Source organism: Amblyomma mixtum, chromosome 1 (assembly GCF_055824585.1).
Source record: "Amblyomma mixtum isolate Tamu chromosome 1, ASM5582458v1, whole genome shotgun sequence".
Lineage (NCBI taxonomy): Eukaryota > Metazoa > Arthropoda > Arachnida > Ixodida > Ixodidae > Amblyomma > Amblyomma mixtum.
This window is the reverse complement of record NC_143012.1, coordinates 22,160,708-22,186,896: the sequence shown is the minus strand read 5'-3', so window position 1 is coordinate 22,186,896 and position 26,189 is coordinate 22,160,708. Positions and strand designations below refer to the sequence as shown.

The following is a 26,189-nucleotide window of genomic DNA, read 5'->3' as shown; positions in this document are numbered from 1 at the left end:
CGGCTGGCGTAGTGTAGCTATCGCTACAATAATGTTTTATTGCGAAAGCAATACTACTTGCACTTGCCTGGGTGACCACCATCGTGCCGCGGCGGTGACCACCATTGACATTCATTTGACCTTGATTGCATTAGTTGGATTAGATTGAATTACATTGGATTACGTTAGATTGGACTGGACTGAATTGGATTAGATTACATTAGATTAGAGTAGATTACATTGTATTGTATTCAATTACATTGGATTAGATTAGATTAGAGTAGATTACATTGGATTGGATTCGATTGCATTGGATTGGATTGTATAACCGATGCATCACCACAAGTCTAACCACAAGCACCACCACTAGCTACGCTACCAGCTGTACCATGGCGTAGGTACGGATATTGCTTTCGCAATTACCGGGCTTAACCAAGCTAAGCCACAGCGAATTTTTCAGCCAGGTGATCAATTTTGTCGAGACGGCTGCGTGTTTATGTAGTCGCCGTGATCGCGCTGCGGTAGAGGACACGTCGGCAGGTGTTAATGACATTTTTACCACCTTCTGGAGTGAAAAGTCTTATTTCTCATATTTCACTCGGAGCGCTAAGGTACCTGCTGATGTTTAATAGCCTGCAGTTGTCCCGGGAGCACAGTGGCCACCTGATCCAAGTTCCAAGCCTCGGGACCTGTGTTTAATACCCGACCACGACGGCCAATTGCGAGAAAGAAAAACTTTATTAATGCGAAAGTATTTCTAGGCTATGGTTGGTTTATGGGATTTAACGTCCCAAAGCGACTCAGGCTATGAGAGACGCCGTAGTGAAGGGCTCCGGAAATTTCGACCAGCTGGAGTTCTTTAACGTGCACTGACATCGCACAGTGCCCGGGCCTCTAGAATTTCTCCCCCAAAGAAATTCAACCGCCACGGCCGGGATCGAACCCGCGTCTTTCGGGTCAGCAGCCGAGCACCATAACTACTGAGCCACCGCGGCGGCGCATTTCTAGGCTATGTCGGCGGGGTCGTGTCACCAAAATGTGCCCGCAAAACACGTCCCCAGAGGTTGTGGCATTCACAGAAGAGGTAGGTAGCATCAAACGAATGGCTGTGAACGATAGAGGATGGTGTGAGGATGCTGCGCAAAAAAATTATTTCGATAGGGTGGTTAGTTAAATAATTAGAGACAAAAATGTAAAAAAAAAGTGAAAATAGCGCGGACGTCGATATAGTGAGTGGACAGGAAAACAGCTGTGGACGACAGAATAGTGGAAAAATAGGCAAAGGAGTGAAAATAAAGTTTGAAATGAATTGAAATGTATTTGTTGAGTGATAACTACTTTAATAAAACATTTCTTTGACACAGAATAATTAATTGTGAGCAAAAAGACATTATATGGTTGAATAGGCTGGACGGGGATATAGTAAGCGGACGGAAAAGGAACCACGGCGCTAAATTTTAAAATCCAAAATGGTTGGTTGAGATTAAAGAAAGTATAATCGGAGTAAACAAATCGATCTTTAATTAAAGCATAATATAATTACGCTAATTCAGTTGTTAAATTTATTAACAAAAAAAATTAAAAAGAGACAAAGGGTGACGAGTGCCGAGGACGCGTCAATGCTTTCGCATTCTCCCAATGCGGGTCGCCGCAGTAACCTCTAATTTTTACTACGAAGGAATACGGGGCACGGCCCTGTATTCCTACTGCGCTCTAGTGTTTATGTTCCTAGGATCCGTAACACTTGCCGCGCGGCCGGTGGAGATGGCTTTTCCGTGGAGGCTGTGGCTAGGTAGCCTTGTCATCCTGATAGCCATCCAACTCGTCGCAGGTGACGTTTACGTCACGTACCTTGAAGTGTATTTATACAGCTCCCTTCTATCGATAGACGCTTTTCGTTACCGGACTGCCGGCCTGCCTGCATGGTGGGAGCGGTGCGCAGCCGAGATGGCCACGGCACCGCCCCCGTCAACGTCGCTACCAGTTCCGTATACTCTACTGCCGGCCCCGAAGGCCCTGGATACGACAGAAGACGCCTCTCTAGTGAAGCAGCGCAACGGCACAAGGCCAAGGGAAGAAGAGGACAAACACAGCGCTGTGTTTGTCCTCTTCTTCCCTTGGCCTTGTGCCGTTGCGCTGCTTCACTAGACATGTCAGACCAACTCGCCCACCAGTTCATGTTGTACAGAAGACGCCTGGCTCGGCTGGAAAACGTGGAAGGGCGAGTTTGAACTATTTTCCACTACTACTCAACTGACCAGACCAGGTAGCAACGTTTCTGGTGAGCATAGGCGAAGAAGGCAGAAAAGCGAACAGCACTTTCTAATTTGAGGAGCAGCATCGGGGTTTTTGTCGAATTAACGGAGGAAAGTTCTGAGCTCTGGGCTAGTAATACGCCATACGGGCGATATTGCTTTCTTCGAATGCCCTCTGCAATTTCTTCGCAGCCAGAAATTTTTCAAGCGGCAATGCATCGTTTGCTAGAAGGCCTGCGCGGTGTGTCCTGTCGAAATGACTTTTGCTAACACGCTGCCGTGACCACAACTTGCGACTTGCGCTGGAGAACCGCACCTTTCTGCAGTCCCAGGTTCGCTACTTAGGACAGAGGCCTGCGGATACAGCCACAGTGTGCAGGACATCCTGAAAGTACCGGAGCCTTATAGTAAGCAACTGCAGATCTTTCGCGAGACAACGAACTTGGGTACAGCGTTTCATTCCGAATGTGTCTGTCTTGACCCAGCCACTTCAAGAACTACTGCGAAAAGAAAGCGCAAGGATTTGGACAGAAAAGCAACAAGCCAGTTTTGAAGCACTTAGAAGGCGTTAATGTCCGCCAGTTGTTTCCTACTTCTACCCGAATAAAGCAGTCACGCTTTTTGTTTATGCCAGCCAATCGGGCGTAGGAGCTATTTTGATAAAAGATCACCATCCTGTAGCATTCCCATCCCGATCTCTAGCAGAAGCGCAGCAAAGCTATGCGCAGACATGCACAAAGTTAAAAGATTACATTTTCGGCCAGAAGTGATCGTCGAAACAAACCAACGACCTTTGATACCGATATTCCACGTGCCGCTTTATCAGTCGCTTCTCTTATAGCGCATGCGACTCAGCTCGGAGCGTTACGCAATAACATGTTCGTATAAACCGGGCAAATAACTTTCTAGCAGGCTGTTTGTCGTGGTTTCCTAGTGAGCCTACAATGAAAGAAACTGACCGGTTCCTAATGACTATTCTTCAATGTATTTTGCGTCAGATCAACGCCTGAAAGACCTGCTTACAGCTACTAACGGTGCTCACGCACTTGTCATCCGCAGTGATGCAGAAACAGCCTGGCCAGACGGCAAGCGTGGCATTCCAGAGCCGGCAAGAACATACTGGGCATACAGGGAAGCAGTTCACGAACAAGATGGGCTAGTCTTCCGTAGCAACCAGGTAACTGTACCAAAGTCGGAACGAGCAGAGCTAATCTACCTCCTTCACGCAGCGCATGCCGGAGTAGAAAAGATGGAAGCAAGAGCCAGCAGTTTTGCCGAATATGTCCGCAGATATCAAGCAGTTTAGCAAGGCCTGAAACGTATGCAATATGCATCTGCTGTAAAACCCAAATGCATCTTTTGAGCCATGACGTTAGGACCCTATCTTAGGAAAATTAACGTAACGTAACGCGCTGAAGGCGTTCAGCGACAATGGCCCACTGTTCATTAGCACAGAGTTCACTTTTTTAAGCGTGCTAGACATAATCGATTACACGTCCAGCCCGTACTATCCGCGCTCTAATGACATGTCGAAAAGAGTCGTTCGGGAAGCAAAGAAACTGCCTAAGTGCGCCCTCCAAACGCTAGGGATCGAAATGGCCTTGCTTGAATGGCGTAATAACCCCGGGATGCTGTTCTCGATCTCCTGTGCAGAGGCTGATGGGACGGCAGGCGCCGACCATCTTTGCTGTACCCACAAGACACCTGGAACCGGAAGCCATACCCCACGACGAGGTTCACGATCGTCTTCAGGCAATCCGTCGTAAGCAAGAGTTTACTACGACCGCGGTGCCAGGAACCTGTCGCCGGTGAGGTTCGGACATGCACCGACGTACGACTCTCCAGAGGACTTGGGCCGAGGACGGCCGTGAGAACCGTCGCACACGGGAGCATCTGCGGGAGGCAGCACCTCTCCTCAAGCTTCCGAAGACTATTACATCGAGTCTGGACCATGGTTAAGCTGGACTACACGACCCCGCCGCGAACCCTGTCGACACCCCCTGCCAGTAGTAACTTCCAGACACCTTGCTTAATAAACAGGAGCTGTGGCTAGGTAGCCTTGTAATCCTAATCGCCATCAAACTCTTCACACGTGACGTTTACGTCACTTATCTTCGAGTGTACTTCTACCGCTCCCTTCTATCAATAAACCCTTTTCGTCGCCCGACTATTTGCTTGCCTGCAGAGGCGAAACGCGGAAGTCGCCCGTGTGCAGACTGTTCTTTCGGTGCAAAAGCACTTCTAGTCGCACTCCCCGGGTTTCATCAGCGCTTTGTGAGTCCTCTGATTAGATAAGCAGTTATTAAAAATAGTACTGGCTCCTTACTAATCGAATAACAAAGGAAGGAACAGATGTTGCTAGCCGCAGCATCTGCCTTCAAAACCTGAAGCACCCAACCTGCGGCTAGCGTGAGAAAAAGGACATGGAGAGGGGAAAAAAAGGAACAAGAAAGGGTAGGACTAGGGCGGCAATGTACCTTACATACAAATAGTAATATAAGAGTTGCAATAACAAGTGCAACGGGTTTACTGGACAACACCGCGCTGTGATTCGGTGGTGGCATCCGCCTACAAACTAAGGCAGTTATGCACCTTTCCTTTCCACAAAACCTGTGGGTTTAGACTCCGTTTATTTTGAGGGAAGAAAAGAGACAGCATTGGTTCAGAAGGTCGGTGGACACCTCGATGTGCTTTCTCGGTGCCTTCATGCTAAGGAACTTCCTGTGTATGCTCTTAATAACGCACCATCAAATCCGGTAACTGCTTAGAAGTATCTTGGCCTGCACATCGCCTCTGATCTAACTTGAACCATTCACATCGCGCATACAAATATCCAATGCTAACCGAATGCTTGGCTACTTACGACGCAATTTTTCTAAAGCACCGTCCTCTTTAAAATTACTCCTTTACACTAGATCACATTACACTACACTAGATCACTTTACACTAGATCACTTTAGACTAATCGCATTCATAAGGTTGGCATCCCTTTCTGCAAATCACTTTTTTCCAGTCATTCATACCACGCACATCGAATGAGTGGAATCACCTTCCTTCTTCGACGGCCACCACCGCAGATCATCATTTATTCAAGAATGTTATAGCTAACATTGTTTAACTAGGATGTATTTTATACTGTGTTATTGTTTTTTCTTTTGTCTTTTTCCTCCTTTTTTTCTATTCCCTGAACGCCTTAGCTAATAATGTATGTGTAGGAGTCATGTTTGTAGCTTGTCTGTTTTAATTAACTCCTGTTTGTTAAATTGATTTCATTTTTTAACCACTCCCCTTTGTAATGCCGTAATGGCCCTGAGGGTATAATAAATAAATCAAAATAAATGTCTTTCCCTCTCCTCTCGCACTCTGGTTCACGGCAAAAGGCCAGTGCTCCTCGCAGTCCCTTTAAATCTGGCGCCACGGCTGGTCTTCAAGAGCGCGGGGAAATTCCCTGGCTGGCGGAGCGTCCCGATTTACCAGCTCGGCGCAGTACACTTGCTACCGTTACGTAAGCTGCGTGTCGTCCGGAGGAATCTGACCCGTAGCAATTTCTAAACTTATATACGCTCATGATCATCCCCTTAGGATGAAAGCGCGAGTGTGTGCGAACGACCGTGCCTAAAAGCAAGAGAGACCTCTCTTCGGTGTGCGGCTGCGTCGGAGGCACCAACTTCTTTACTACGCGTTTGGTCCTTTCGAACGGCATGAAAGCCAGTATGCGTGGTTTATCACGTGGCTCACAGCTTCAGCCTGCTTATCTTACTGAATGAGCTCGCCGCTAGTCTTGGCTGCGTCCTTCAGCTCGCGTCATCTAGTATAGTTACCGAGGAGGCCTAGTGACGCGCTTCAACCAGAGCCCTTGCAGCGCTCTGCGCTTCTTTAATTAGCCGTGCGCGCCAGCTTGCGACAGGGGCGCACGTGTCGAAAATTTCCAAAGATTGCCGCTTACTTTCCACACGTGGCAAAGCTGGGATCGAAGGTAAGTGATCACGCGATCCCAAATTAGTTTTCGCATGTGATATGCTGGCGACCTGCGGCTTCTAAGTATGCAATGCTAGGCTCCTTCGGAAGTCATTAATTATAGCACGATGGACTTGGCACTCCCGGTAGAGTGTGCGGGGTGTGAAAAATCTGGGGGTTTGAAAATGGGGACAGACTTAGGCTGCAGCCGCAGGAGTTCTTCCTGAAACTAAGATTGTAGGCGAACAGTGATTTGAATTTTCGCTTTTGCAAAAATGCTTATGTAAACGCGGAGGCTGCAGTCGGAGAATCTTGAGCGCCACTTGACTCTTGTGAACGAGCAATAATAAGAGCGAACTGCATACCAGAAAGCGTGCAGCCCCTGCTTTAATATGTATTCCCGCGTATGTCGTTTGTATACTGAGCATAACTAAATGCAGTATATTTTATTTCGTTGGAACACAGTGCGATTGCGACTAGTCACTCAAACTCTCTAAGTCGGTGCTCTTTGTGTGCTAGAGACCACCAACTCCTAAAGAGCCTCAGCTACCACTATAATAATGTTACCAGCATAAGAGAGGAAATCATGTGGAGGAAATTGCAAGCCGGGATGTTTCCAAACCCTCAATTGTACAGTAAGTGGCATCCGGAAGTCTAATTCTGGATGTACGCACTGCAATAGCACTGCAGATATAGTCCACAAGGTCTGGACCGAACTGCCCTTCCTATAACGACCCGAATAGAAATGTACAATCCTGGGAGACTTTATTACTCAACCACAAAGCAGGAGAGCAACGCAACGTCATCGGTCTCGACCTGACCGCCGCTGAGTCCCAAGGGATTCCGGCTGACCGTTGGGGGAATGAATGGGGGTTTAGGCTAAAGCCTTCTCCCCCTTCACTTCTGACGGGTGCGAATAAAAATTCTTTTTCGCTCTCTGTCTCAGCACACTGTCTGATTACAATAAGAAAAAACAAAAGAGTCGCAAAGAAGTTACAAATTTTCATATACAGCTCTACTTAAGAGGGGGAGAACATGTTTTCGCGGGCATTGGTCACTGTTCACAATGTTTCCGCGACCACTGTGTATTCCTTCCGCTTATAGAAAACCTAGTTTTAGCTACTTAAAAAGTTACATATTTTACATATCAACAGTATGCTTTGTTGAAAGTTATTATTGTTGCTACGAGGGCAGTGAGCGAAAAATGTAGTCCTTAACTGGTATTTTTGTCCTGCTTTTGTTCTCCTTTTGTTGCAGTAACCAGTCTTTTTTTGGCACAGTAGATTTTTTCAAATACTAATGTGCCAAAAAAAGGGTGGCTACTGCAGCGACCAAATAAAAATTTGAAATAGCCCACATCACACAAGAGAAAGTAGCGCACAAGTGAAAGCAGCCCACATCGGCATCTCATATGAGAATGATGTAAAAAATAGCGCACAGGGAACACACGGGACGGAAAGTAAACGACGAAGACAAGCGCTAACTCGCAACTGAGGTTTATTGCTGACGCGCGCAATATAAGGTAGTCACTTTAAAAACATAAAACAAAAACAACCACAAACAGTCCCTCCTGGAAAGACCAAGTCAGAGGAAAAAATTGAAATTGAAGCATCAGGCGTCACTCATCGCTGCGAAAGATCAGTTAAAAAACCGTTATCAAAAAAGGAATTCAATGCAACGCTGAGGCTAAAAAATCGATTTCACAGTCTGCCAAGTTAACAGAGGGCTCACTGATACACGGATTCTGACATTTCCTAATATGGTATGCCTCCATTATCTCGCGTACACGCTGATCTCGATGTCTGAAAAGTATGACGGTACTAGAAAAAATCGGTTTACAAGTTTTCCCCTTCTGCTCTTCTTTTTTGCTACATTCCCGGCAATGTTCAGGAAGATTGTCATAATGATCTTTTAGGAAGTTACGGTGCTCACCAAGCCTAACGTTGAGGCATCGCCCCGTTTGTCCTACATAGATAGCTCCGCAGGACAACGGTAGTTTGTACACTACACCCAAGCTGCAGGGAACAAACGGGGCGCGGTGCCTAACGGTGCATCCGCGCTTTTTTCGCTTATCTCCAACACCTTCTTGCCTGTTCCGTATCTGAGAGCATAAACTGCTCAGCTTGCTTGGCCCGGAAAAAACCACCTGGACGCCGTAGCGGCTCCCTACCTTCTTTAACCCATGTGCCATTCTATGCACGTAGGGCACCACGCCGACTTTTTGCCGCTCCCTTCCAACGTCTTGGGATTTTTGTGCCCTTTTAATCCAGCGCACTAGTTTGCCGCACGTCATCGAGATGACATGCATGGGATACCCTGATTCCTTGAGCCTGTTCACCTGTGCAGAGACGCTCTTTTGGAAGGAGTGAATGCACGATTTGGTGATGGCTGCCTTAATGCAGGACGTCGCGATACCATTCTTCACGATTTTTGAGTGTCCCGAAGCAAAATTAAGAAGGGCCTTGGCGGAACGGGGGCTGTAAGTCCAGCAAATGTGATCCTTGCACATGGACAACGACAAGTCAGAACTGTAGCACCCCTTCTTTGGGTGACTCAACGGTGAAATTCAAACCTGAGCTGCATTCTTTAAAAACGTTCAAAATGACAGGTATGCTATGAGTTAGATCACACTGATATGAAAACACTAGGTAGTCGTCAACATATCTGCAAATTTTTTTAACCAAACATGGTGAATTAAGTTCAATGTTTCGGTCCACCTGTGCGAGGAAAATGTTACTAAGAATGGGGGCTACGCACGAACCGATGCAAACCCCTGTACGTTGAATGAACAAGCCTTCTTCCCATCCGATGACGGTTGAGGAAAGATAGAAAGAAAGAATTTCCATGAAGGACTCTACTGAAACACCGCATCTGCCCATAAAGGCGACTTCATCATTGTCATCCGTGATACACACTTTAACACTTTCCATTAATCCTTCATGAGGCATCGAATAATACAAATCTTCAACGTCTATGCTAAAAACACCACACTGACCAAGGTTCATGGTTCTCAGAAGGTTGACCACAGCGTCCGAATTAGGTATCACGAAGGGATCCTGGACAACCAACGACGTGAGATGTTCTTGCAGGTATAGGGCGACCAAGCGCTTGTCTGCGTCGTTTACTTTCCGTCCCGTGTGTTCCCTGTGAGCTATTTTTTACATAGTGAACGTTATCCAACTTGCCCAACTTTCCGCTTTGCTGAATGTTCACCATATGAGAAGCATCAACCTCGTCATTAATTTCGCCTGTCGAAAGCGCCCTTGGACGAAAACTGAATAAAGGTTACTGATCGGCTACGGGTAACAAAAAAAAAAAGGTTCGTGAGGCACTTACTACTTCTTAGAAAGCCGTTATGGAATCCAGAGGTCCCCTGCAGCTTACCAAGAGCAAAATGACCTGAAAGAAGCCAGGACAGGGCAGGTTATGACATCTCCCTATTCTTTTCTGCTTAATCGATTGTCACCTTCACGCGAATGATACTTCTCACGCTTTGCTTTGCGTACTCTGAGTAGCATGCGTGTGCAATGTCAAAGATGGTAGGTTTATGTGCCATGTTCTTTCGTACATGACGTAGCATACGCACCAAATAACTATTAATTTTTTATGTTTGCGAAAGCAATAAAGAATAAAAAATAGTACTGGAGGCAAATGACAGCGTGTGCCGCGAAAGGCCAATCCTGCGCCTTTACGAGACAGCGCCTTCACAACGCGGCGTTGTGGGTGGCAGTGCACAGTGCCTTCGTTGAGATAATCTGCACAGACATCGAGGGAAGCAATGAAAGGCCAACTGGCTCTTCTTCACAAGCGAGAGAAGCTGTTTGGCGCGTGCAATACTGCCTTTCTCGTTCAAATTTGTACGCCGTCTGATGTCAAATTGACAGAGAAAAGGCAGAGTACTAAGGCACACAGAGAGCAGTAAACAGAGCTTAACTGTCACGTGGAAAATTTATGCAAGCGCATGCTAATGCATCTCGAAAAAGTGAGCGTCGACTGTAAAATACACCAAGCTTGTTTGCAATAGATTTAGTTTGAGGAGCAATGCCACGAGAATAAAGACATATTTGATGACGAACACAAAGGAAGTAAAAATTTGTTGCGTGAGTTAGTCACAGTACTGTGCTGTCTTTTGCTCATGTGCGTACGTTATTGAGCAGTGTACTGGGAAGTCCGCTGCTCAGTAACGAAATGGAACTGTAACGAATCGCAAGGGGCATGTAAACATATGGTACGTGAATATCTACGGAGAAAGACTAACTGTAGTTTTGTGAAGCGCTTGTATAATGTAAAAATAAGACATACTCATTGTGAACTGCACTGACAACGTATAATCCTCCATCTATTTTTAAGTAACTTTTCCTCCCTGCTTTGAATATCAGTGACCGTCTATTTTTGTACCGTCGGAAGCAGCAGCGTACTGGCTCGACTTCGTGATCAGTTACCACGAATATCGGTGTGCGCATAGGCTTTGAGTATCTACTCGTATTTCATGCCTGAATATAGGCGATCCTGAATGCGTCTTCGTGCCGAATGCGATTTGCACGCGGATGTTAGAAAGCACTCTATAGCTGCGAAGCCGGTTTCGAAATTCATCTTTCCCGTTCAATAGGGGCATGTTATTTCTGTTTCTTCCTTAAAAGAAGATGCACAGGAAACTCTAACGTATAAAGCAAAAGCTGGTACCTTTCACGCGGAATTTTTGTGTCTTGGTTAGTTTCCCCTCCAAACGGTCAACCTTGATCTTATATTTTATTGGAGCAGTATTAGCAAAACGCCTTTGAATGAACCTATTATGCAAACATCGAATCGTATCTTGTGAATGCGCTATTCAGGCGTGCTGGCTGCCGCCTTGAGCTTAATGCATCGAAGCGGCCTTTCAACGCTATTCCAAAGAGCGATATGCGGAGTTCTGCCTCCGGAGCGAGACTGTATAAACCGATACGAAGAGATTCAATTTCGTTTTAGGCAGACTGTTCGCACTCGAAAAACGTTGTAAGTAGGCTGTTTACTGTATTGACGTTTGTATTATTAAATCTTTGTACTCCTATATAGGAAGCAGTGCGAAATTCAGTCTGCCCATCTTCCTGTTTTTATGTACAAAATGAATCTCTCCCTTAGGCTATAAAATTATGAGAAAGTGAATATTTTAGTTTTGGTCTATAAATTCCGCGAGAAGCTGAAAGAAAAGGATTTCCACAAACCGCGACAATTATTAACGGTGTTCAAACATTTAACGGTGTTGAACCAAATGCGTTCAACCATTTAAGAAATCCATTCAACTCGCCCAATTTTGAACCCTTTTGAACATTTAAGAAAACCGCTGCAGTGCACCAGCCTGCACCTACCAACATGGATCCGGATGAAAAAAAAACACGCAAAAATGACGCCTTTTTCCACGGGTTTTTCTTTTCTGCAGCGATTAAAAAATGTGGCTAAAGCGACCAGATGTATTTATGCGCAGACGAAGCTGACCACAGACACATTTGAACGCTAATACGACTAACTCTCAGAGAATTCGCGAGAGAAACAAAATCTTTTTCTCGCATGGGTTTCTACAATCAGAAAGAATACTCTTCATTATGCGCAACGCATTTGTAGTTACCAAACGGTTGCATATTGAGTATGCGAGGAAACAACATGCAATCCGGCAGTATTGAACCACAGCTATGTAGCTTGAGTACTGCAGACACACTACAGAAAACTCAGTTGTCGATTTCCTGAAAAGGACATCACATATTTTCCTTATTATTAGCAGCACTATTGAAAGAGACTCTGATTATGAACTTGAATCACGCACCTTTTAGATAACGAATGAGCGCTAATACAAGAAAAATTCTTGTTGGCAGAAATTGACCTCACGACAGTCTGAAATGAGGAAGTCTGCAGAGGTTCCCTTCCGAGCCGTTTATCATGCTAATGGTCCTACGCGAGCATACGCAACGTTGATTCCCAAAACACGAAAGGAAGTTGGTAAGAACGTTGCATGATCAATGGCGTGATGGCTAGCGAAAATTGCGAATTCGAAATGCGAGTCGTTTAAATACTGCAATGGCTTGCCATTTTTTGCTTCCTTGTGTTCTCAGAAAAAAACGCGGAGGATAAGGGGCTTTTTGTAGCCGATGCTGTCGTGGAGCGTTATCTGATCGGACATTCGTGACTCAGCAGCTACCTGGAAATACCGGAAGAGCCCTGAAGACAATTGCACATAGTTTCTGTGCGTAGCAAAATTTGACTGCTGTTTTTTTTCCCCACTGTTCAATCTAAAATTCTGGCGTTGATCGTGACATTGAGACAACTATGGACTCCAGGACTGCCTGGAAGTGAATTATGCCTAGTATGACCTCAGAGATTCGCATACAAAAAAAAAATGTTGACGTTATCGCACGGCTAAAGGTGGTTGGCCTCAAGTAGAATGGCACATACCCACTACGGGGGAGTGGCCAAGACACAGGCGGTCAACTGTTGGAATGATTAGCAGTTCTAGAGGAAAAGGAGTATTGATAGGGTATAGGCTGACAGATTGGACGACGCAACGAAAGGGGTCCTGTTAGCTGGGAGATCGAAGATGGGACGACGGCTTTATGTGCAAATTTGAATGCAACATATGGAATGGTTCAATTTTGTATTGACTGAAAGAGAGACAAAAAGTAATAATAATAATAATAAAGTATAGGGAAGCACGCGCGCGCGCTCTGCATCATCTAGCTCTTTGTAGGGCGTTGGCGCAAATGTCTATCACGGCAAACGGACAATTGTGCACCTATGTAAAGCCTTCTCGCATGCATGCTAAAGCAAACTATTCAGTATCGATCTATACTTCACTACCGTAGGCGTCCTTGGCGTTCTCTCTGCCTTTGCAATCTGCATGTGTACAGTCTGACGCGGTCGTCCTTGACACACACACACACACACACACACACACACACACACACACACACACACACACACACACACACACACACACACACACACACACACACACACACACACACACACACACACACACACACACACACACACACACACACACACAACTGGAAAACTTCTCGATCTTTTCAAAATTTCTCATCAGTCAACTCCGTCATAGTAATTACAGAAATAGTGCTGAGTTTGACTGCAATTTTTTTCATACCTCAAGGACAGCGTTTTAATACAAACCACATTTGCGGTCTCCTTATGAAGCGAGTGTTGCAATTGTATACCACCTTTTTATATAAAAACAGCGGCCGAATTAGGGTAAAAGTGATGCCCTTTAATTTTCAGATTTGTTATTAACGCACTTTTACCTTTTGTATGGATGTGATGTAAAATAAAATTTCATGCCTCAGCAACTGCTGGGTGGTCGGAGTCGTACTATTACTTTTTCGTAAAAACAGTCGATTGTTCCGACACCTGCATTTTATTTGTGGCCTTTTGAAGCTTATAAGTGCCCACCTTTCAGTGGATGTAGCTTGCCCTCAGATTATCAAGTTGATACAGGCCTACTTCAAATCATCCCTGGTACTATATTAGCAACACCCCATTTGCTGTTCGCGTTGTTCCACTGCACTCACGGAGGCCTTCTTTCCTTTGTTGATGTTCTCAATCTTCACCTTAGCTTTAAATTTGTAGTGAAATAATAATAGAAACGACCCCTCGCGTATAAATCGTAGTACAGATTACCGGCGCCTGGCGGTTGTGTCAAGAAAATTCAAAGTTCACTTTGGGGGAGTGAAGACTGCAAGTGGAAGATGTTTGTAAGTTCTTTTTATTTTACCATTTAACACGACTCGTTCCATTTAAGTTGCAACGAGGCGACGCCTTCTGCGCTGGGATTGTTACCAGGTGTGCAAATATTTATGCTGGTGCAACTATGCTTATATCCTTTCTTCGAATTAGTATTTCTTGGCGTTATCAAACCTAAACGGGGAAAATGGAACTAATTCCACAGCTAGGCTTTCTCGAAAGAGAGTTAGTCCGTAGGCTAGTGACTATGCCTGATGGTCCTTTTCCATTCAATCTGTTACGGAATAATGATTAGTCTTTGAAAGACTAATAGTTGTGGCAACACAGTTACTCCCCGAAAGGGCCAACTCCCATTCAATTTTTACTCCCTTCGTAATTAGAGCGCCTTGTCTTTGCAAAAAGCGCTTCACTCACTCTCCGACGTCTTTTACGTACGATGATTCGTTTTTAGCGTCACTCAGCACGTTTCTATTGTTCCTCGTTTACGTAGTTTCCTTCCCGTCTGGCTTTTACCCACGTTCTGTTCCCAACGACAGCGCGTTATTCCCGGGAGAGCCGTTTGCTGAACGACATGTGGACAGGCGGCGCGCAGGGGCGAATTGTTTACCGGTGGTTGGTAGGGCAGCCTCTCGCTCTGCCCCACAGATTTACGCACCCGAGAACCTCTGGGGGCTCATTTACTGTGCGAAGACAAATGCTCTCTTTGGATCCGTGACAGCCGAATCAGCTCATTGCAGGAAGAGATTCAGGTCCCATTTCGTCCGCTTCAGTGGTTGGGCGCGTGTAAAAGTTGAGGCCCATCCTCATCCAAGCTCAGGTCATCCTTCCATTTTTAGTGTGCGGAATTTGCTTTCAAAGAAGATGTAAGAGCACGTTTATATACCTCCATGTATACGATCGAAAGTAACTTGACTACTTGTTGCAATCAATCGCTGCGCAGCGCTCCTGTAGAGTCGAGAGAAGAGGAACGGTGTCTCCGGAAACACAAATGAGCCCATAACTTTTTATCGCGACAGCAATACTACTCGCACTTTCAAGCCTTCGCGTAACCCGGCCAGAGTTACGTTTGACCTTTAGCGGAGTGAATTTGGGCGACCAACTCGCTCCTTCAGATAGCCCGGCTGCAGTTACGCCGCGCCGCGAACCTGTGGCGCTACTGCCGCTGTGACGTCATACCAGCTGTAGATTATGGGCGACCAACTCGCTCCTTCAGAGAGCCCGGCTGCAGTTACGGTGTGTGTTTGCCGCGCTGCGCACCTGTGGCGCTACTGCCGCTGTGACGTCATACCAACTGTAGATTACGTTTCCTTTCTCTCAGTGGCAACAACATCAAAAACAAAATACAAAAAAATTACCGAAGACGTTTTGAGTCGTCGCGCAGCGGCAGCCGGTAGCCACGCGTGACCTGTAGACGCGGCGCACTGCGTTCCTTCAGTTGGAGGCGCTGTGCTTTTGCTTTCGCAACCTACCAGGCTTATCCAAAGCTAAGCCCCCGCCAATTTTTATAAGTTGGTAGCTGTATGTGGCACTTTGTGAGAATTAAAAGGCGCCCATGTACAACAATTACGTAAAAGGAAGTTATTCAGCGCACCTGCTCACTAATATGAATGCCTATTCAGTAATCACCATTGAAAATGTGTCTTTTGTGGTCACGAGACACAGGTTGGAGGTGCCAATGTGTTCCTTACACAGGGTGCGGGTGGCGACGCCGTAGACCCGTTGCTCTCCCTTTTTCAAACAAGTCAAGGCCTAAATGTCTGCCTTGAACCCATAGCACCAAACTCTGCAAAAATGATAAATTTTTGCTTATCCTTACATTGAGAAGATCTCTGACGTCAGTTCCGGTTTCAGCACAGTCAAAAGTAACTGTTAGCAGTTCTGTTGAATGTATGAAATTTGTTTTGCTGAGAGCATACTTCATTTCATAAACTTTCAAACAGAAATCCCGATTTGCTGGCAGAGCTCGAAATTCCCCGTTGATTGCGTCAAAACGGTGTCTGGCGTCACAAAAACGACTTACTACTTTTTCCTTTATAAAACTTTTTTTTTGCGACAGTACGTTTTTTCATGGCAGTATCTTTGAGATTTCATTTTCTAGGGTAAAAAGGTACGCTGCATCTTACGCAAAAGCCAGTAATTTTTTTTGGTAAGTAGTTACTTGGAAACGGAACCATTGCGTTGCATTCGTAAAAATACCCCGACCCGACGCCAAAGTATTTTGTATCTTTCATGCAGCTCACAGCGGATACCGATTTAATTAGTGAAGTTTCAGCAACCTATACAACTGTGACACCCTGTTTACACTGAGCATTAAGGGCAATGTTTTATCACGAGCATACTGAGCGTCGTCTTGATGAAACAAGTGATATACGGGCACGGTTCATGGAGCAAGCTGAAAGCCAGGATGTGCCAGCATCGTGGGTGGAAGGGGGATTAAGAGAGTGGGTGGCGAAACTCGAGGCATCCGGATAATTGTGCGATTAGTTTTCCACAAGAAGAGAGGCTTAATACAGACGGCTGTCTCATCATGGCAGTGTTCCGTCGTATGTGGGAACCATACACGATTCCTCATCTCCGCTACTATCATATTCTCCATAACCATGAAAACCGACAACGCCGTACAAAAAAAAAACAAAAAAAAAACATTGTTTGAAATGAGTGTTTTCCTCACTCTCCGTCAGGAGGCGCTTAGTCGTTGTTGAGGACCGGAAAACAAAACGGGGCAGGAACATAAGGGAATGGTGGACAGCCTTGACAATTAGATGCATTACGAAGGTGAGCAAGCTATTGAGTCTGCTCGAGCTACCTTGGGAAATACCTGGGCTAAATGTATGAGGTTCTGCCCTTGCTAATAATTTATAATTGCGCGACAGTGCAAGTCTTACAACTGCGCCAGGCAGACGTCCCTCTCTAGCTGCGTAGTTGTCCCTTAATTAATACTTTGCGTTCAGAAGCTGAAATTGAAACAAAGTTTGTCTTCGCCTGTAACCTTCGAAAGCTAAGACTGACAACTTCGTCGGGCAGACGTCCCTCTCCACCTGCGGAGTTGTTCCTGAATAAATGCTTTGTGTTCAGAAGCTGAAATTGAAACAAAGCTTGCATTCGCCTGTAACCTTCGCAAGACAAATTTGATTTCATTTATTTATAGACAATCTGAGATCATTGTCAAATAACGAGGGCTGCTGTTTTCTGCTAGCGCACCTCTGTAACTTAAGCTTAGCTGACAGAAATATGAGAGCAATACAGGTATGATCAAGAAGGCTTCATTGACTTTGCAAGATGATTAACTTTCAGGCAGTCACCTTATGAGATAATTAGCCTTCACTAGGCCTTGCGAGATAACTCACGGCCGCCAACCGTCTGCACAACCATATCTTTTGCAAGCTAACCCGCAAATCTGTACAGCTTTCCTTTGTAGCCAAGTGGTTGCTCTTGAGTTGATGCTAATGATAATTACTTCCTGAACAGGGGGAGGTGCTATAAGAGTTTCCTTCTTTGAACACTACAGTGTGTTCATTTGTAATGAAGTTTGCTAATCCAAGTCTGTCAATACGGGACTTGCCATATCCCTCTTTGTCATTGACTCGCGCACATGAGAGTAAGACGTAAGCATTGCTCACAGATTAGCGCAGTGTCGGAAATGTCAGCGAGAAGTGGCCGGGAAGACAGAGGCAATTAGGACTTCTCTGGGTAGAGATTATCTAGAGGATAAACACTGGCCATCGACGTGAATTAGTCGCGTGTGTGGAAGACACAGACGGCGTACGGTCATCGAAGGATACAGAGGCGGCGGCTTCGTAGTGTGTATTATCTGACGCAAATAACCATGCACTGATTCTTCGAAGAGTCTATATTCAGAAAGAAGCATCGTTTTTTCACTCGCCTTATGTAAGACAGGACTTATTCTGAGCGAAGTAAACTACAAAGATGTGTAAGTGTGTAAGCATCCTTAGCTTAGTCTTTGTCTTTTAATATGCAGAGTAAAGGAAGTAAGGCTTTTACAACATCAAACAGAAACAATGATTAGTATATAAAATCCGAGTGCGTAGGTTATGTGACCAGGCCGTGACAGTCCTGGGATCACTGTCGCCATCAATCTAATAATGAACCTTCGAGTTCTCGTGTACGCTTATATGGGAAATTAAAAGAATGTATAGGGTACGATTACCTGTGCGGTTTCAGTAGAAACATGCGTGTGAAAAACAGTGAACAAAAAGTTTATAAAATAGCGTTCGCTTATACAGGCGACTGACATCGACAGTATTCCTATACTTAGATTCTCTTAAAGCTTTCTAGAATCACAGTTAGGGCTATTTCTTCGGATCATTATGCAAGCAAGACAGCAAATCACCAGGACATTTCAAGGACTGCCTACCTATCACAGAGGTGACCGGAAACAAAGTAGCGAGCCTTCAAACCATCTGGAAACTGACTCCTTCAAATGAACCAAGACATATTCAAGTCATATCCCTTCGATAACTATTGTATATGATCCACAGCCGAAACTCTGTATAAACAAAAAAATTCGCCAATGCTCCAACACAAAGAACAGCTATTTTGTAATGCGGAAAAAAGTTATTGTAATGCCTGTCACATCTTTCAATGCCCATGACTATTCTAAATCAAGTAGTCACCGTCAATACACGGCATTTCTCATTTCTTATCATTTTCCGTGATTTTCCGTGAAGTTCTTATAATCTTCAATCACATTTAGAGAAATCCATTTTTTAATTATCGTGACCTTCTAACTATTGTGTAATCAAGTAATCAAACAGGCAAAGTCTGCACGTCTTGCATTTTTCTCAGCATTTAATTTTTCTTGTTCCTACTTTCTGTATAGTTTTATATGCTTTTAAAATAGTGCTTTATATATACCTAGTTTTACGTCTTGCAAAAACGAGACTACGAGTACAGGTTTAAGAATGCTGTAAACGCTCCCGCGCCTGGCCTTCCCTCGGCGGCTAGCGCTGCTGTAGATTAACTTTTTCTTTTTATTTTTCTGCTTTGCAAAACAAATTTTTGCTTATTGCCTCGTGCCTCATTCTTAATTTCGAATTGGTACAAGCCCGTTATGCCATAGGCGAGCGGGCGGGGCAATTTTTATTTTTATTTTGGCTGCCTGCCATCCAAGGAACGGTTACACACCTCTATGTCCCCCTTGTTGCACGAAATACCGGCAAAAAGCCTCATCGCTTTCGTTTATTCCTAAATGTGTCTGCTTAAATTATTGGGAACAGCTAATTTTGAAAACCGTATATAATATTCGGCTCGTTTGATAAGTAAAGGGAAATTTCAACACTAATATAACTTTGAAAGCGCAGCTCTGAGCTATGCACTACTGCAATTCCTGAAATTTCACCACGTTCGATGACACGACTTTAACAACAGTTCTGTGATACAGGAAACGAATGTCGTGCAAAAAGCCATAAAATGAATCTGTAACAGAACGTAAGCAGTCTTCAAAGCATTGGAAAGTGTTCCAACAAGCCTAATACACAAATTCTACTGTACAAACGCAGCATATAATTTTGTAGTCCAGATGAGGGAAAAATCCTGGTTAAATGAAGACAAAATCTAGGCTTCGTAGTTGCGAACAGTTTCGTTTTAATCTGTTGCAGCTCGCTGTTGTCGAAGTGAGCATCTAGAAGAAGAATTGTGCATCATCCCGCATCGCTGATTGCCTTCAAGTGGAGATTTCATTTTACCGGGCGAATTATTTTTTTAAATATTTCATTCAATAAATAGCAACACTCTGAAAGTAAATGGACCACAAGATATGGTAGGCAAGTGAGAGGTATTATATTCCTTTGTACTAGAACAGGCTATCTCCAAGTGTTCTTCGCGCCCAAGATAAATGGAAACTAAAATTGATGCTGAGATGCACTGGTAAGTAATCGCTTGATGACTCCGGGTTCATAATGGTACCGTAAAATCTTATGGTTCAAGAATTTTCTTAATGACTCTTTTTTTTCTTAATTCTGGAATGCATAATGATTTCAATGGAGATCGTAACGGCGATTTTATTTCGTTATTATTATCTGTTATTTCGTTAATCTGTTATCGTCCATATTACGTTGATGCAACCTTTATATTATGTGGAAGGACAGGTGGGTTAATACTAACGTGCTCTCTCAATTCGAGGCCTTGATGCTAGTTATCACAAATTCATGCAAAAGCGTGTTTCAAATATCTTTCGAAATGTTTCAGCTGTGTTGCTTTGACAAGTAATAGATGAACAAGGCTCAACCTTGAGGTGAACGTAAAAGGTTCCTTCAGGACAACGAAAGCAGCTCTGAGAAGGCCGAAGCCAGGTTACTCTTTAGTACTCGTTCAACTGTGTTGCTGTCGCAGCTTACCAGCCAGGCTGTGCTGCTGTGTTGAAAGACGACGACGACGCAGAGGATTGAAGCTAGCTAGCATACAGAACGAGTGGATTGGACCTTTGTTTGACGTCGTAATTAATCAAGATCCAACTTGCCCCAGCCCACTATAGAATTTAGTGCAAGTACTGGGTAAAAAGAGGAGCCGCGTGCTTTTATTACGCGCCATTTCACGGCGCTGCGTGAATGACGGAAGCGCAGCAACGAAAGGTCAGCATTTAATTTCTGCGGATAAAAGTACTCGAGTAAAAAGGTACCAAATACCGGAAAGCACTTTAAAGGCTGGGTGCTCAGAAATGAGCACCACATCATACGCGCCAGAGCGCGGTCACTGGCTCTGGTGCGACCGTTATTGGGCGAAGCTGACGCGGCGCGGGGGCAGTTCGTCAACGGCCCCCCTGCGCCTCTGAGGGGCGTCGTCGAGCGGGTGCGCGGCCACCCCCTCACCGATGGGGAACGAGTGAAACGACGACGACTCCTCGCTGCGGGCGAACGGTGGCGAGAAGGGTGCGGGTGACGCCGGCCTTTCAGCGTGAAGCGGCGCCACGCTGCACTTCCGCTTAGGCCCTTCGGGCCGCATCTTCCGCAGCAGCTTTCCCTGGTAGAGGGGCGACGGTAGCTGCCGAAAGGCCCGCTTGGCCCAGAAGACAGGCGTAGTGGTCGGAGCCGCCGGAAAGCGTGCACGATTCTCGCGAGCCCACTCGCGCATACGCCGATAGACGTCAGGAGGAACGCGGAGCCGAGCCATGGTGGCCCGGCCGCACACCGGGGGCTCGGCCCCGGGGCGTTCCGATGCTGCCGCCACAATGGGGCAAGGCCTGGCGGGTGGGTGGCTGCTGTTCCGAGATTCGGCAGTTTGGTGGCGCCTGTAGAGGAAGATGCCCACCGAAGTCGCCGCAACGGCGAACAGAACCGTGATCGGGACGAACCATGCAACCCACTGCCGAAAATCGCTGGCGGGCCGGCACTCGTCCCTGTTGTTCAGCACGTAGGGCGAAGTGCACACGCACAGGTGGTTGACGCAGCGCAGGTACGGGTTCACCGCAACGCACTCCGCCGTCACGTGGCACTCGTCGAACAGGTCCTTGGCGGGGACGCACAGCGGGACGGCGTCGACGGTGATCTCAACGGGACGGTAGAAGGGGCACTGGCATCGGCCGAAGGGCTCGTGCGCCCGCTTCACGCACACCTGGCTGGGCGAGATTCGGCAGTCGAGGTCGTCGTCGCATTTCTGGTGGCGCTCGGGATGGAACCGATGCTGACTGTCCTTCGTGCCCTGCGCGGGCCTCCGGTCGAAGAGTCGCCTGTATAAAGAGTCGTCCTCCTCCGTGCCCCACCACTGGCGCTGTAGTCGCCTAGGCCTCGGCATCCGCTGATTATCACCCGCCTCCCGAGGCTGCCGTGGCTTTTCCAAGGCTGTCGACGATGCCTCTTCGTCGGAGAAAAGCCGGCTATCTCTGGTCGGCAGGGCTTCGAGAAGTGGGTCGCCGGCGTTCTGCGCCTCGTACTGGTCGCAGCTCAGGGCCAGCAGAACGGTCGCCAGCAGCAGCATGTCGGGTAGCCGGTCCAACTTTTGCTGGCGTCGCTAGAAGTGAGAGTCAGCAGCCCCCACGGACGACGGATGTCCTCCGCAACCGCTGGGCGAAAGCAATCGGGCTGCACTTCGTCTTCTCTGGACTATGGCTCGCTCGTGGGACCAGCGCTCCACCTACTGGCAGGCACCCATGGCTGCTGCTGACTGGCAGAAAACGGCCTCTGTTATTCGCGACGGCCTCCACGAATTTAACGTCATGCCATCGATCTCGTGCTACGCTCTGGTGACATTTGAGCGCATGATGGACACAATTTTTTGCCGACTCAAGTGGCACACATGTGTGTGCCTGGACGGTGTCGTCGTCTTCTCTAGAGACATTTTCGTCCCATCTGATTAGCCTGGAGCGTATCCTGTAATGTCTCACCGATGCCGGCCTGCAGCTGAACCTAAAGAAGTGTTGCTCCGTTGCCGATCGGCTTACCATCGTATGGAACATCGTCTCCAAAGACGGCGGTCTTCCCGATCCAGCCAAACTACGTGCAGTTGCCGAGTTCCTTCGACCACCTTCATTGAAAGAGCTGCGTAGCTTTAGGGCTGTAATCTTATTTGCGCAGCTTCGTTTGCAATTGCGCTACAATCCTGTCTCCTCTGGCTGAGCTACTTGCCGGCGGCCATAACCTCTCCTCTTCGACACGAACCTGTGACGCGGTCTTCTCCGCACTTCGGTTACTTCGGTGCCTTCTCGTGTCCTGTCCGAGCCTCCGCCATTTTGACTCCAGTCAAAGTACTGAAATTCACAATGATGCCAGCGGCATGGGTCTCGGTGCAGTTCTTGTCCAACGGAAACCTGACTTCGCTGAACATGTCGCGTATGCCTGCCGCACTCTGACAAAAGCTGAAAAGAATTATTCCTTAGCAGAAATTGGAAGCTTGGTGATCATCTGAGCCATTGGCAAGTTCCCACCTTCCATATATGGTAACCCATTCTCTGCCGTTACTGATCATCATGCACTCTGCTGACTGCACCTCAAAGGCTCCTCTGACTGTCTTGGTCGAGGCACGCTACATTTAGAAGAATACGAAATTCAAGACATTATTAATCAGGCCGATGCCGATACACTCTCCCGCTCACCACTACCCTGTGTCTCCGACTCCACATCAGTGATTTGTCTTCGCTTGACACTGCCGACATACCATGTAAACAACATCAGGAGCCCTGGATCGCTTCTCTCAGCGTTTTACTATCTACACCATCTACTCGTCCTCAGGTCCATACTCTCCGCCACCAAGCCCGCCACTTCGAAATACGGCACGGTCTCCTTTACCGCTGCTGATATCTTCCCGACGGGCGCAAATGGCTCCTAGTAATTCCTAGGCAAATATGTTGCGCCATATTCGCCTCTTTTTACGCCGACCCCCGGTGTGCCCACGTCGGTGTGGGGAAGACTTACACACGCCTTAGACTTCGCTTATACTGACTGGGAGTGCACCACTTTATCCTACAGTACGTTCGCTCCTTCCCGGAATGCCAATGCCACAAAAGCTCTCCTTGCAGTTTCATCGCTGCAATGAAGCCCTTGCCCTTCCCAGTGCACCTATTCGACCACGCAGGCATCGATCTCCACAGGCCCCTTCCCATCCCTCCGGCTGTACACCGCTGGGTCATAGCGGAGCGCGCTTGGACCGCGTTCTGTCGCTTTTATTGTTATCTTATGCAGAGACAGCTGGGATCCTGAAGAAGCACGGACGCCATTCCTGCGGTGTGTTTTATTGTATGTTGTCATAATACGTAGTGCCCTTCTATGTTATTTATTCAAACTAAATTTTTGTAGCTCAATATTCGCACTGCAGGGGGCGGCACAAGTTAGGTGGGCGGATGAGATTAAGAGGTTTCCAGGAATACGGTGGCCGGAGCTGGCAAAGGACCGGGTTAACTGGAGAGACATGGGAGAGGCATGCCTTTGCCTTGCAGTGGGCGTACTCAGGCTGGCGATGATGTCCGCCCTGCTGTCGTAGAAATCAACGAATAAAATAATATTCTTCTATTCCTTCCCATTCACTATTTAATCCTGGAGGCATGGAGCTTTCTGCCCTAGAAACCCACCGCGCTTGAAAAGCATGCATCCGTACCGCCAGCATTCACTATCATGGACACTGCTCGCGCCCGATTCTTCAGCGTGCAACGGTGCAAGTTCGGCGGCACGGTCACACGCGGCCAGGTTTCGCATGAAAAAGCGTTCCATGCGAGCCACGCTTCACTTCCTTGAAAAGCAGCGCCCGCTTATCTTCCATGCGGCGTAGGCTGTTCCTGGCATATATCTCGTCACCGTGGCAAAGCGCCGAACCCCGTTTGGGCCAGGGCGGCAGAGATAAGCGAATGTTGCTGCTTGACCGATCGCCTTTGGGCGCTGCAATTGCTGCATTATCAGGTGGTTGTTTCTGTATTTCGCAGGCTTCTTTTAAAGCAATTAAAAGAAGCTGTATCTATAGTAGTTGGTAGCAAGCTTCACAACCGGTTATTTTCAGTGTGATCTACAACTTCTGCGCTGACACTTTCTTCCGGAAGCTAATAACTATATAGTTAGCTAAACAGTACCTGATAATTACCTTAAAAGAATGAAAAAAATTGGTAGAGTTTTAACGTAGTTACACCGAGTAGGCGCGCGAAAGCATGTGTTCATTCGCTGCCTTTCATTTCTGGCGTCTGAAAGTACACGGAACCGCGTTTCTGGCTTTTCATTGTCACAATATCTCTCCACTCAGTGGCAGCTCAAACGACACTCCTCCGAACTTTTCCGAGGTTCCTCCCACTGGCTACAGCTGGCGCGACATTCCTCCGAAATTACCCGAGCTTCATTCAATTGGCTACAGCTTGCGCGGCTCTCCTTCGAATTAACCCGAGTTACTCTGATGCTTCACACAAGACGAGATTCTTGCTCCGGGTTGGCACGTAGGGAGTAGTGATTACGTATTAAAATACTGCAGACTAGAAGGCGTGACCCTTAACAACCCTAAGCTCGTTTCAATATGCTAGGGCACTTCGTCTTTTTTTAAAAAGCTTGGTTACATTTAGCTGGGACACCATGTATGTCCGTCTCATGAGCCCGCAGTCATTCTCTCTTCTTCATTTTTCTTCGTAAGCCACGGTACATTTAATCCTGTCCTACGCATTTATTTCATCTTTCACATTTATACTTCACATTTTACTTCAGGACTGCCGCCTTCCGCACGCAAAGCAAGGTCAGTGAAAAGGAGAGCATCGAAGAAATTTATTTTGGAGAACCTACACTGCTCAGATTGCATGAGTTTAGCAATGCTTGCTATACTCGGAGTGTTGTCCTGAAGAAAAAGAACTACTGGCAAGTGCATGATCGACTCACCCAACGACTGAAAGTGATGTTCGAGCAGTTTCCAGTTTCTTTCAACGAAGACGATAATCCGTTTCGGTTTTCTTTTAAGTCAGTCACCACTCGGACTCTCGTAACAAACTTCAACACAATAACAAACTCTCACTGCACAAACTATCCCCTACGCACTGAACTTGAAGCTTTAACCCAGGGCTCTCGAACAACTGGTGATGTTCGTAATACAGATTGCTGCTGGAATTCCTTTCGAACGAGGAGTTGAAGAGAGGTCTCGTCACTTCCTTGTGCTTGCACGTTGTACGCAGGACACCCAAAATGTCAGAAAAGCGATCTGTTTGTCTTTTCACTGTTGAAGCTGCCTTATCCACGCCGTGGTCTTCAGCTTCTCACAGCGACCGAAACCAAAACAAGGTAGACACCATCCTCGAAAGCACAATCCACCTTGCGAAGAAAAAAGGCGAAACAAGTAGGCACCTCTATTATACAAACGTCGATGACCGTAAGCGGTTTTCCCGGAAGTAAGAGCATCAAATTTTAGACGTGTCCGTATCACGGATGTCTCGCAGTAGCGTCGCTCGTTGCATTTTTTCCCTCGGATGAACAGACGTTGAGTGCTTGTGCGCGTGCGATGCCTTGGGAAGCGAAGAGGTCAAAACAGAAGAGATGAGAAAGCAGATTCCTTATTATCCTTTCACTTGTGCAACGGGAGCACGGTGAGCCGGTGGCAGAAGGAGTGCCTTTCCCGTTGCGCCACGGCGACGATGCGGCGTGCCGTGCCGCCGGAGAAGGAATGAGGAGGCCGCGCTGAGCGCCACGTGGTCGGCTTCTCAAGGGAGTGGGGAGGAAACGGAGAAGAACGAACGATGGCCGAGGAGGACTCCAAACGGATCTGTGTGGCGGTGCGCGTGAGGGAGCAGGCGTATGCAGCAATTCACATTTCCCCGCCGCGCAGGTAGCGACAGTAACCGACGAATTTCTGATCCTCAATAAAGGG

General features: G+C 46.8%; 1 long non-coding RNA gene across 1 annotated transcript in view; it reads right to left on the bottom strand.

Annotated features, from left to right (window-relative positions):
* LOC149365699 (uncharacterized) overlaps positions 1-26,189 on the bottom strand; it is a 73,749-nt gene that overhangs the window by 1,432 nt on the left and 46,128 nt on the right. Inside the window, exon 3 of the long non-coding RNA XR_016282727.1 lies at positions 9,528-9,590. This is a non-coding gene — a long non-coding RNA (uncharacterized LOC149365699). The remainder of the gene's footprint in view (positions 1-9,527; positions 9,591-26,189) is intronic.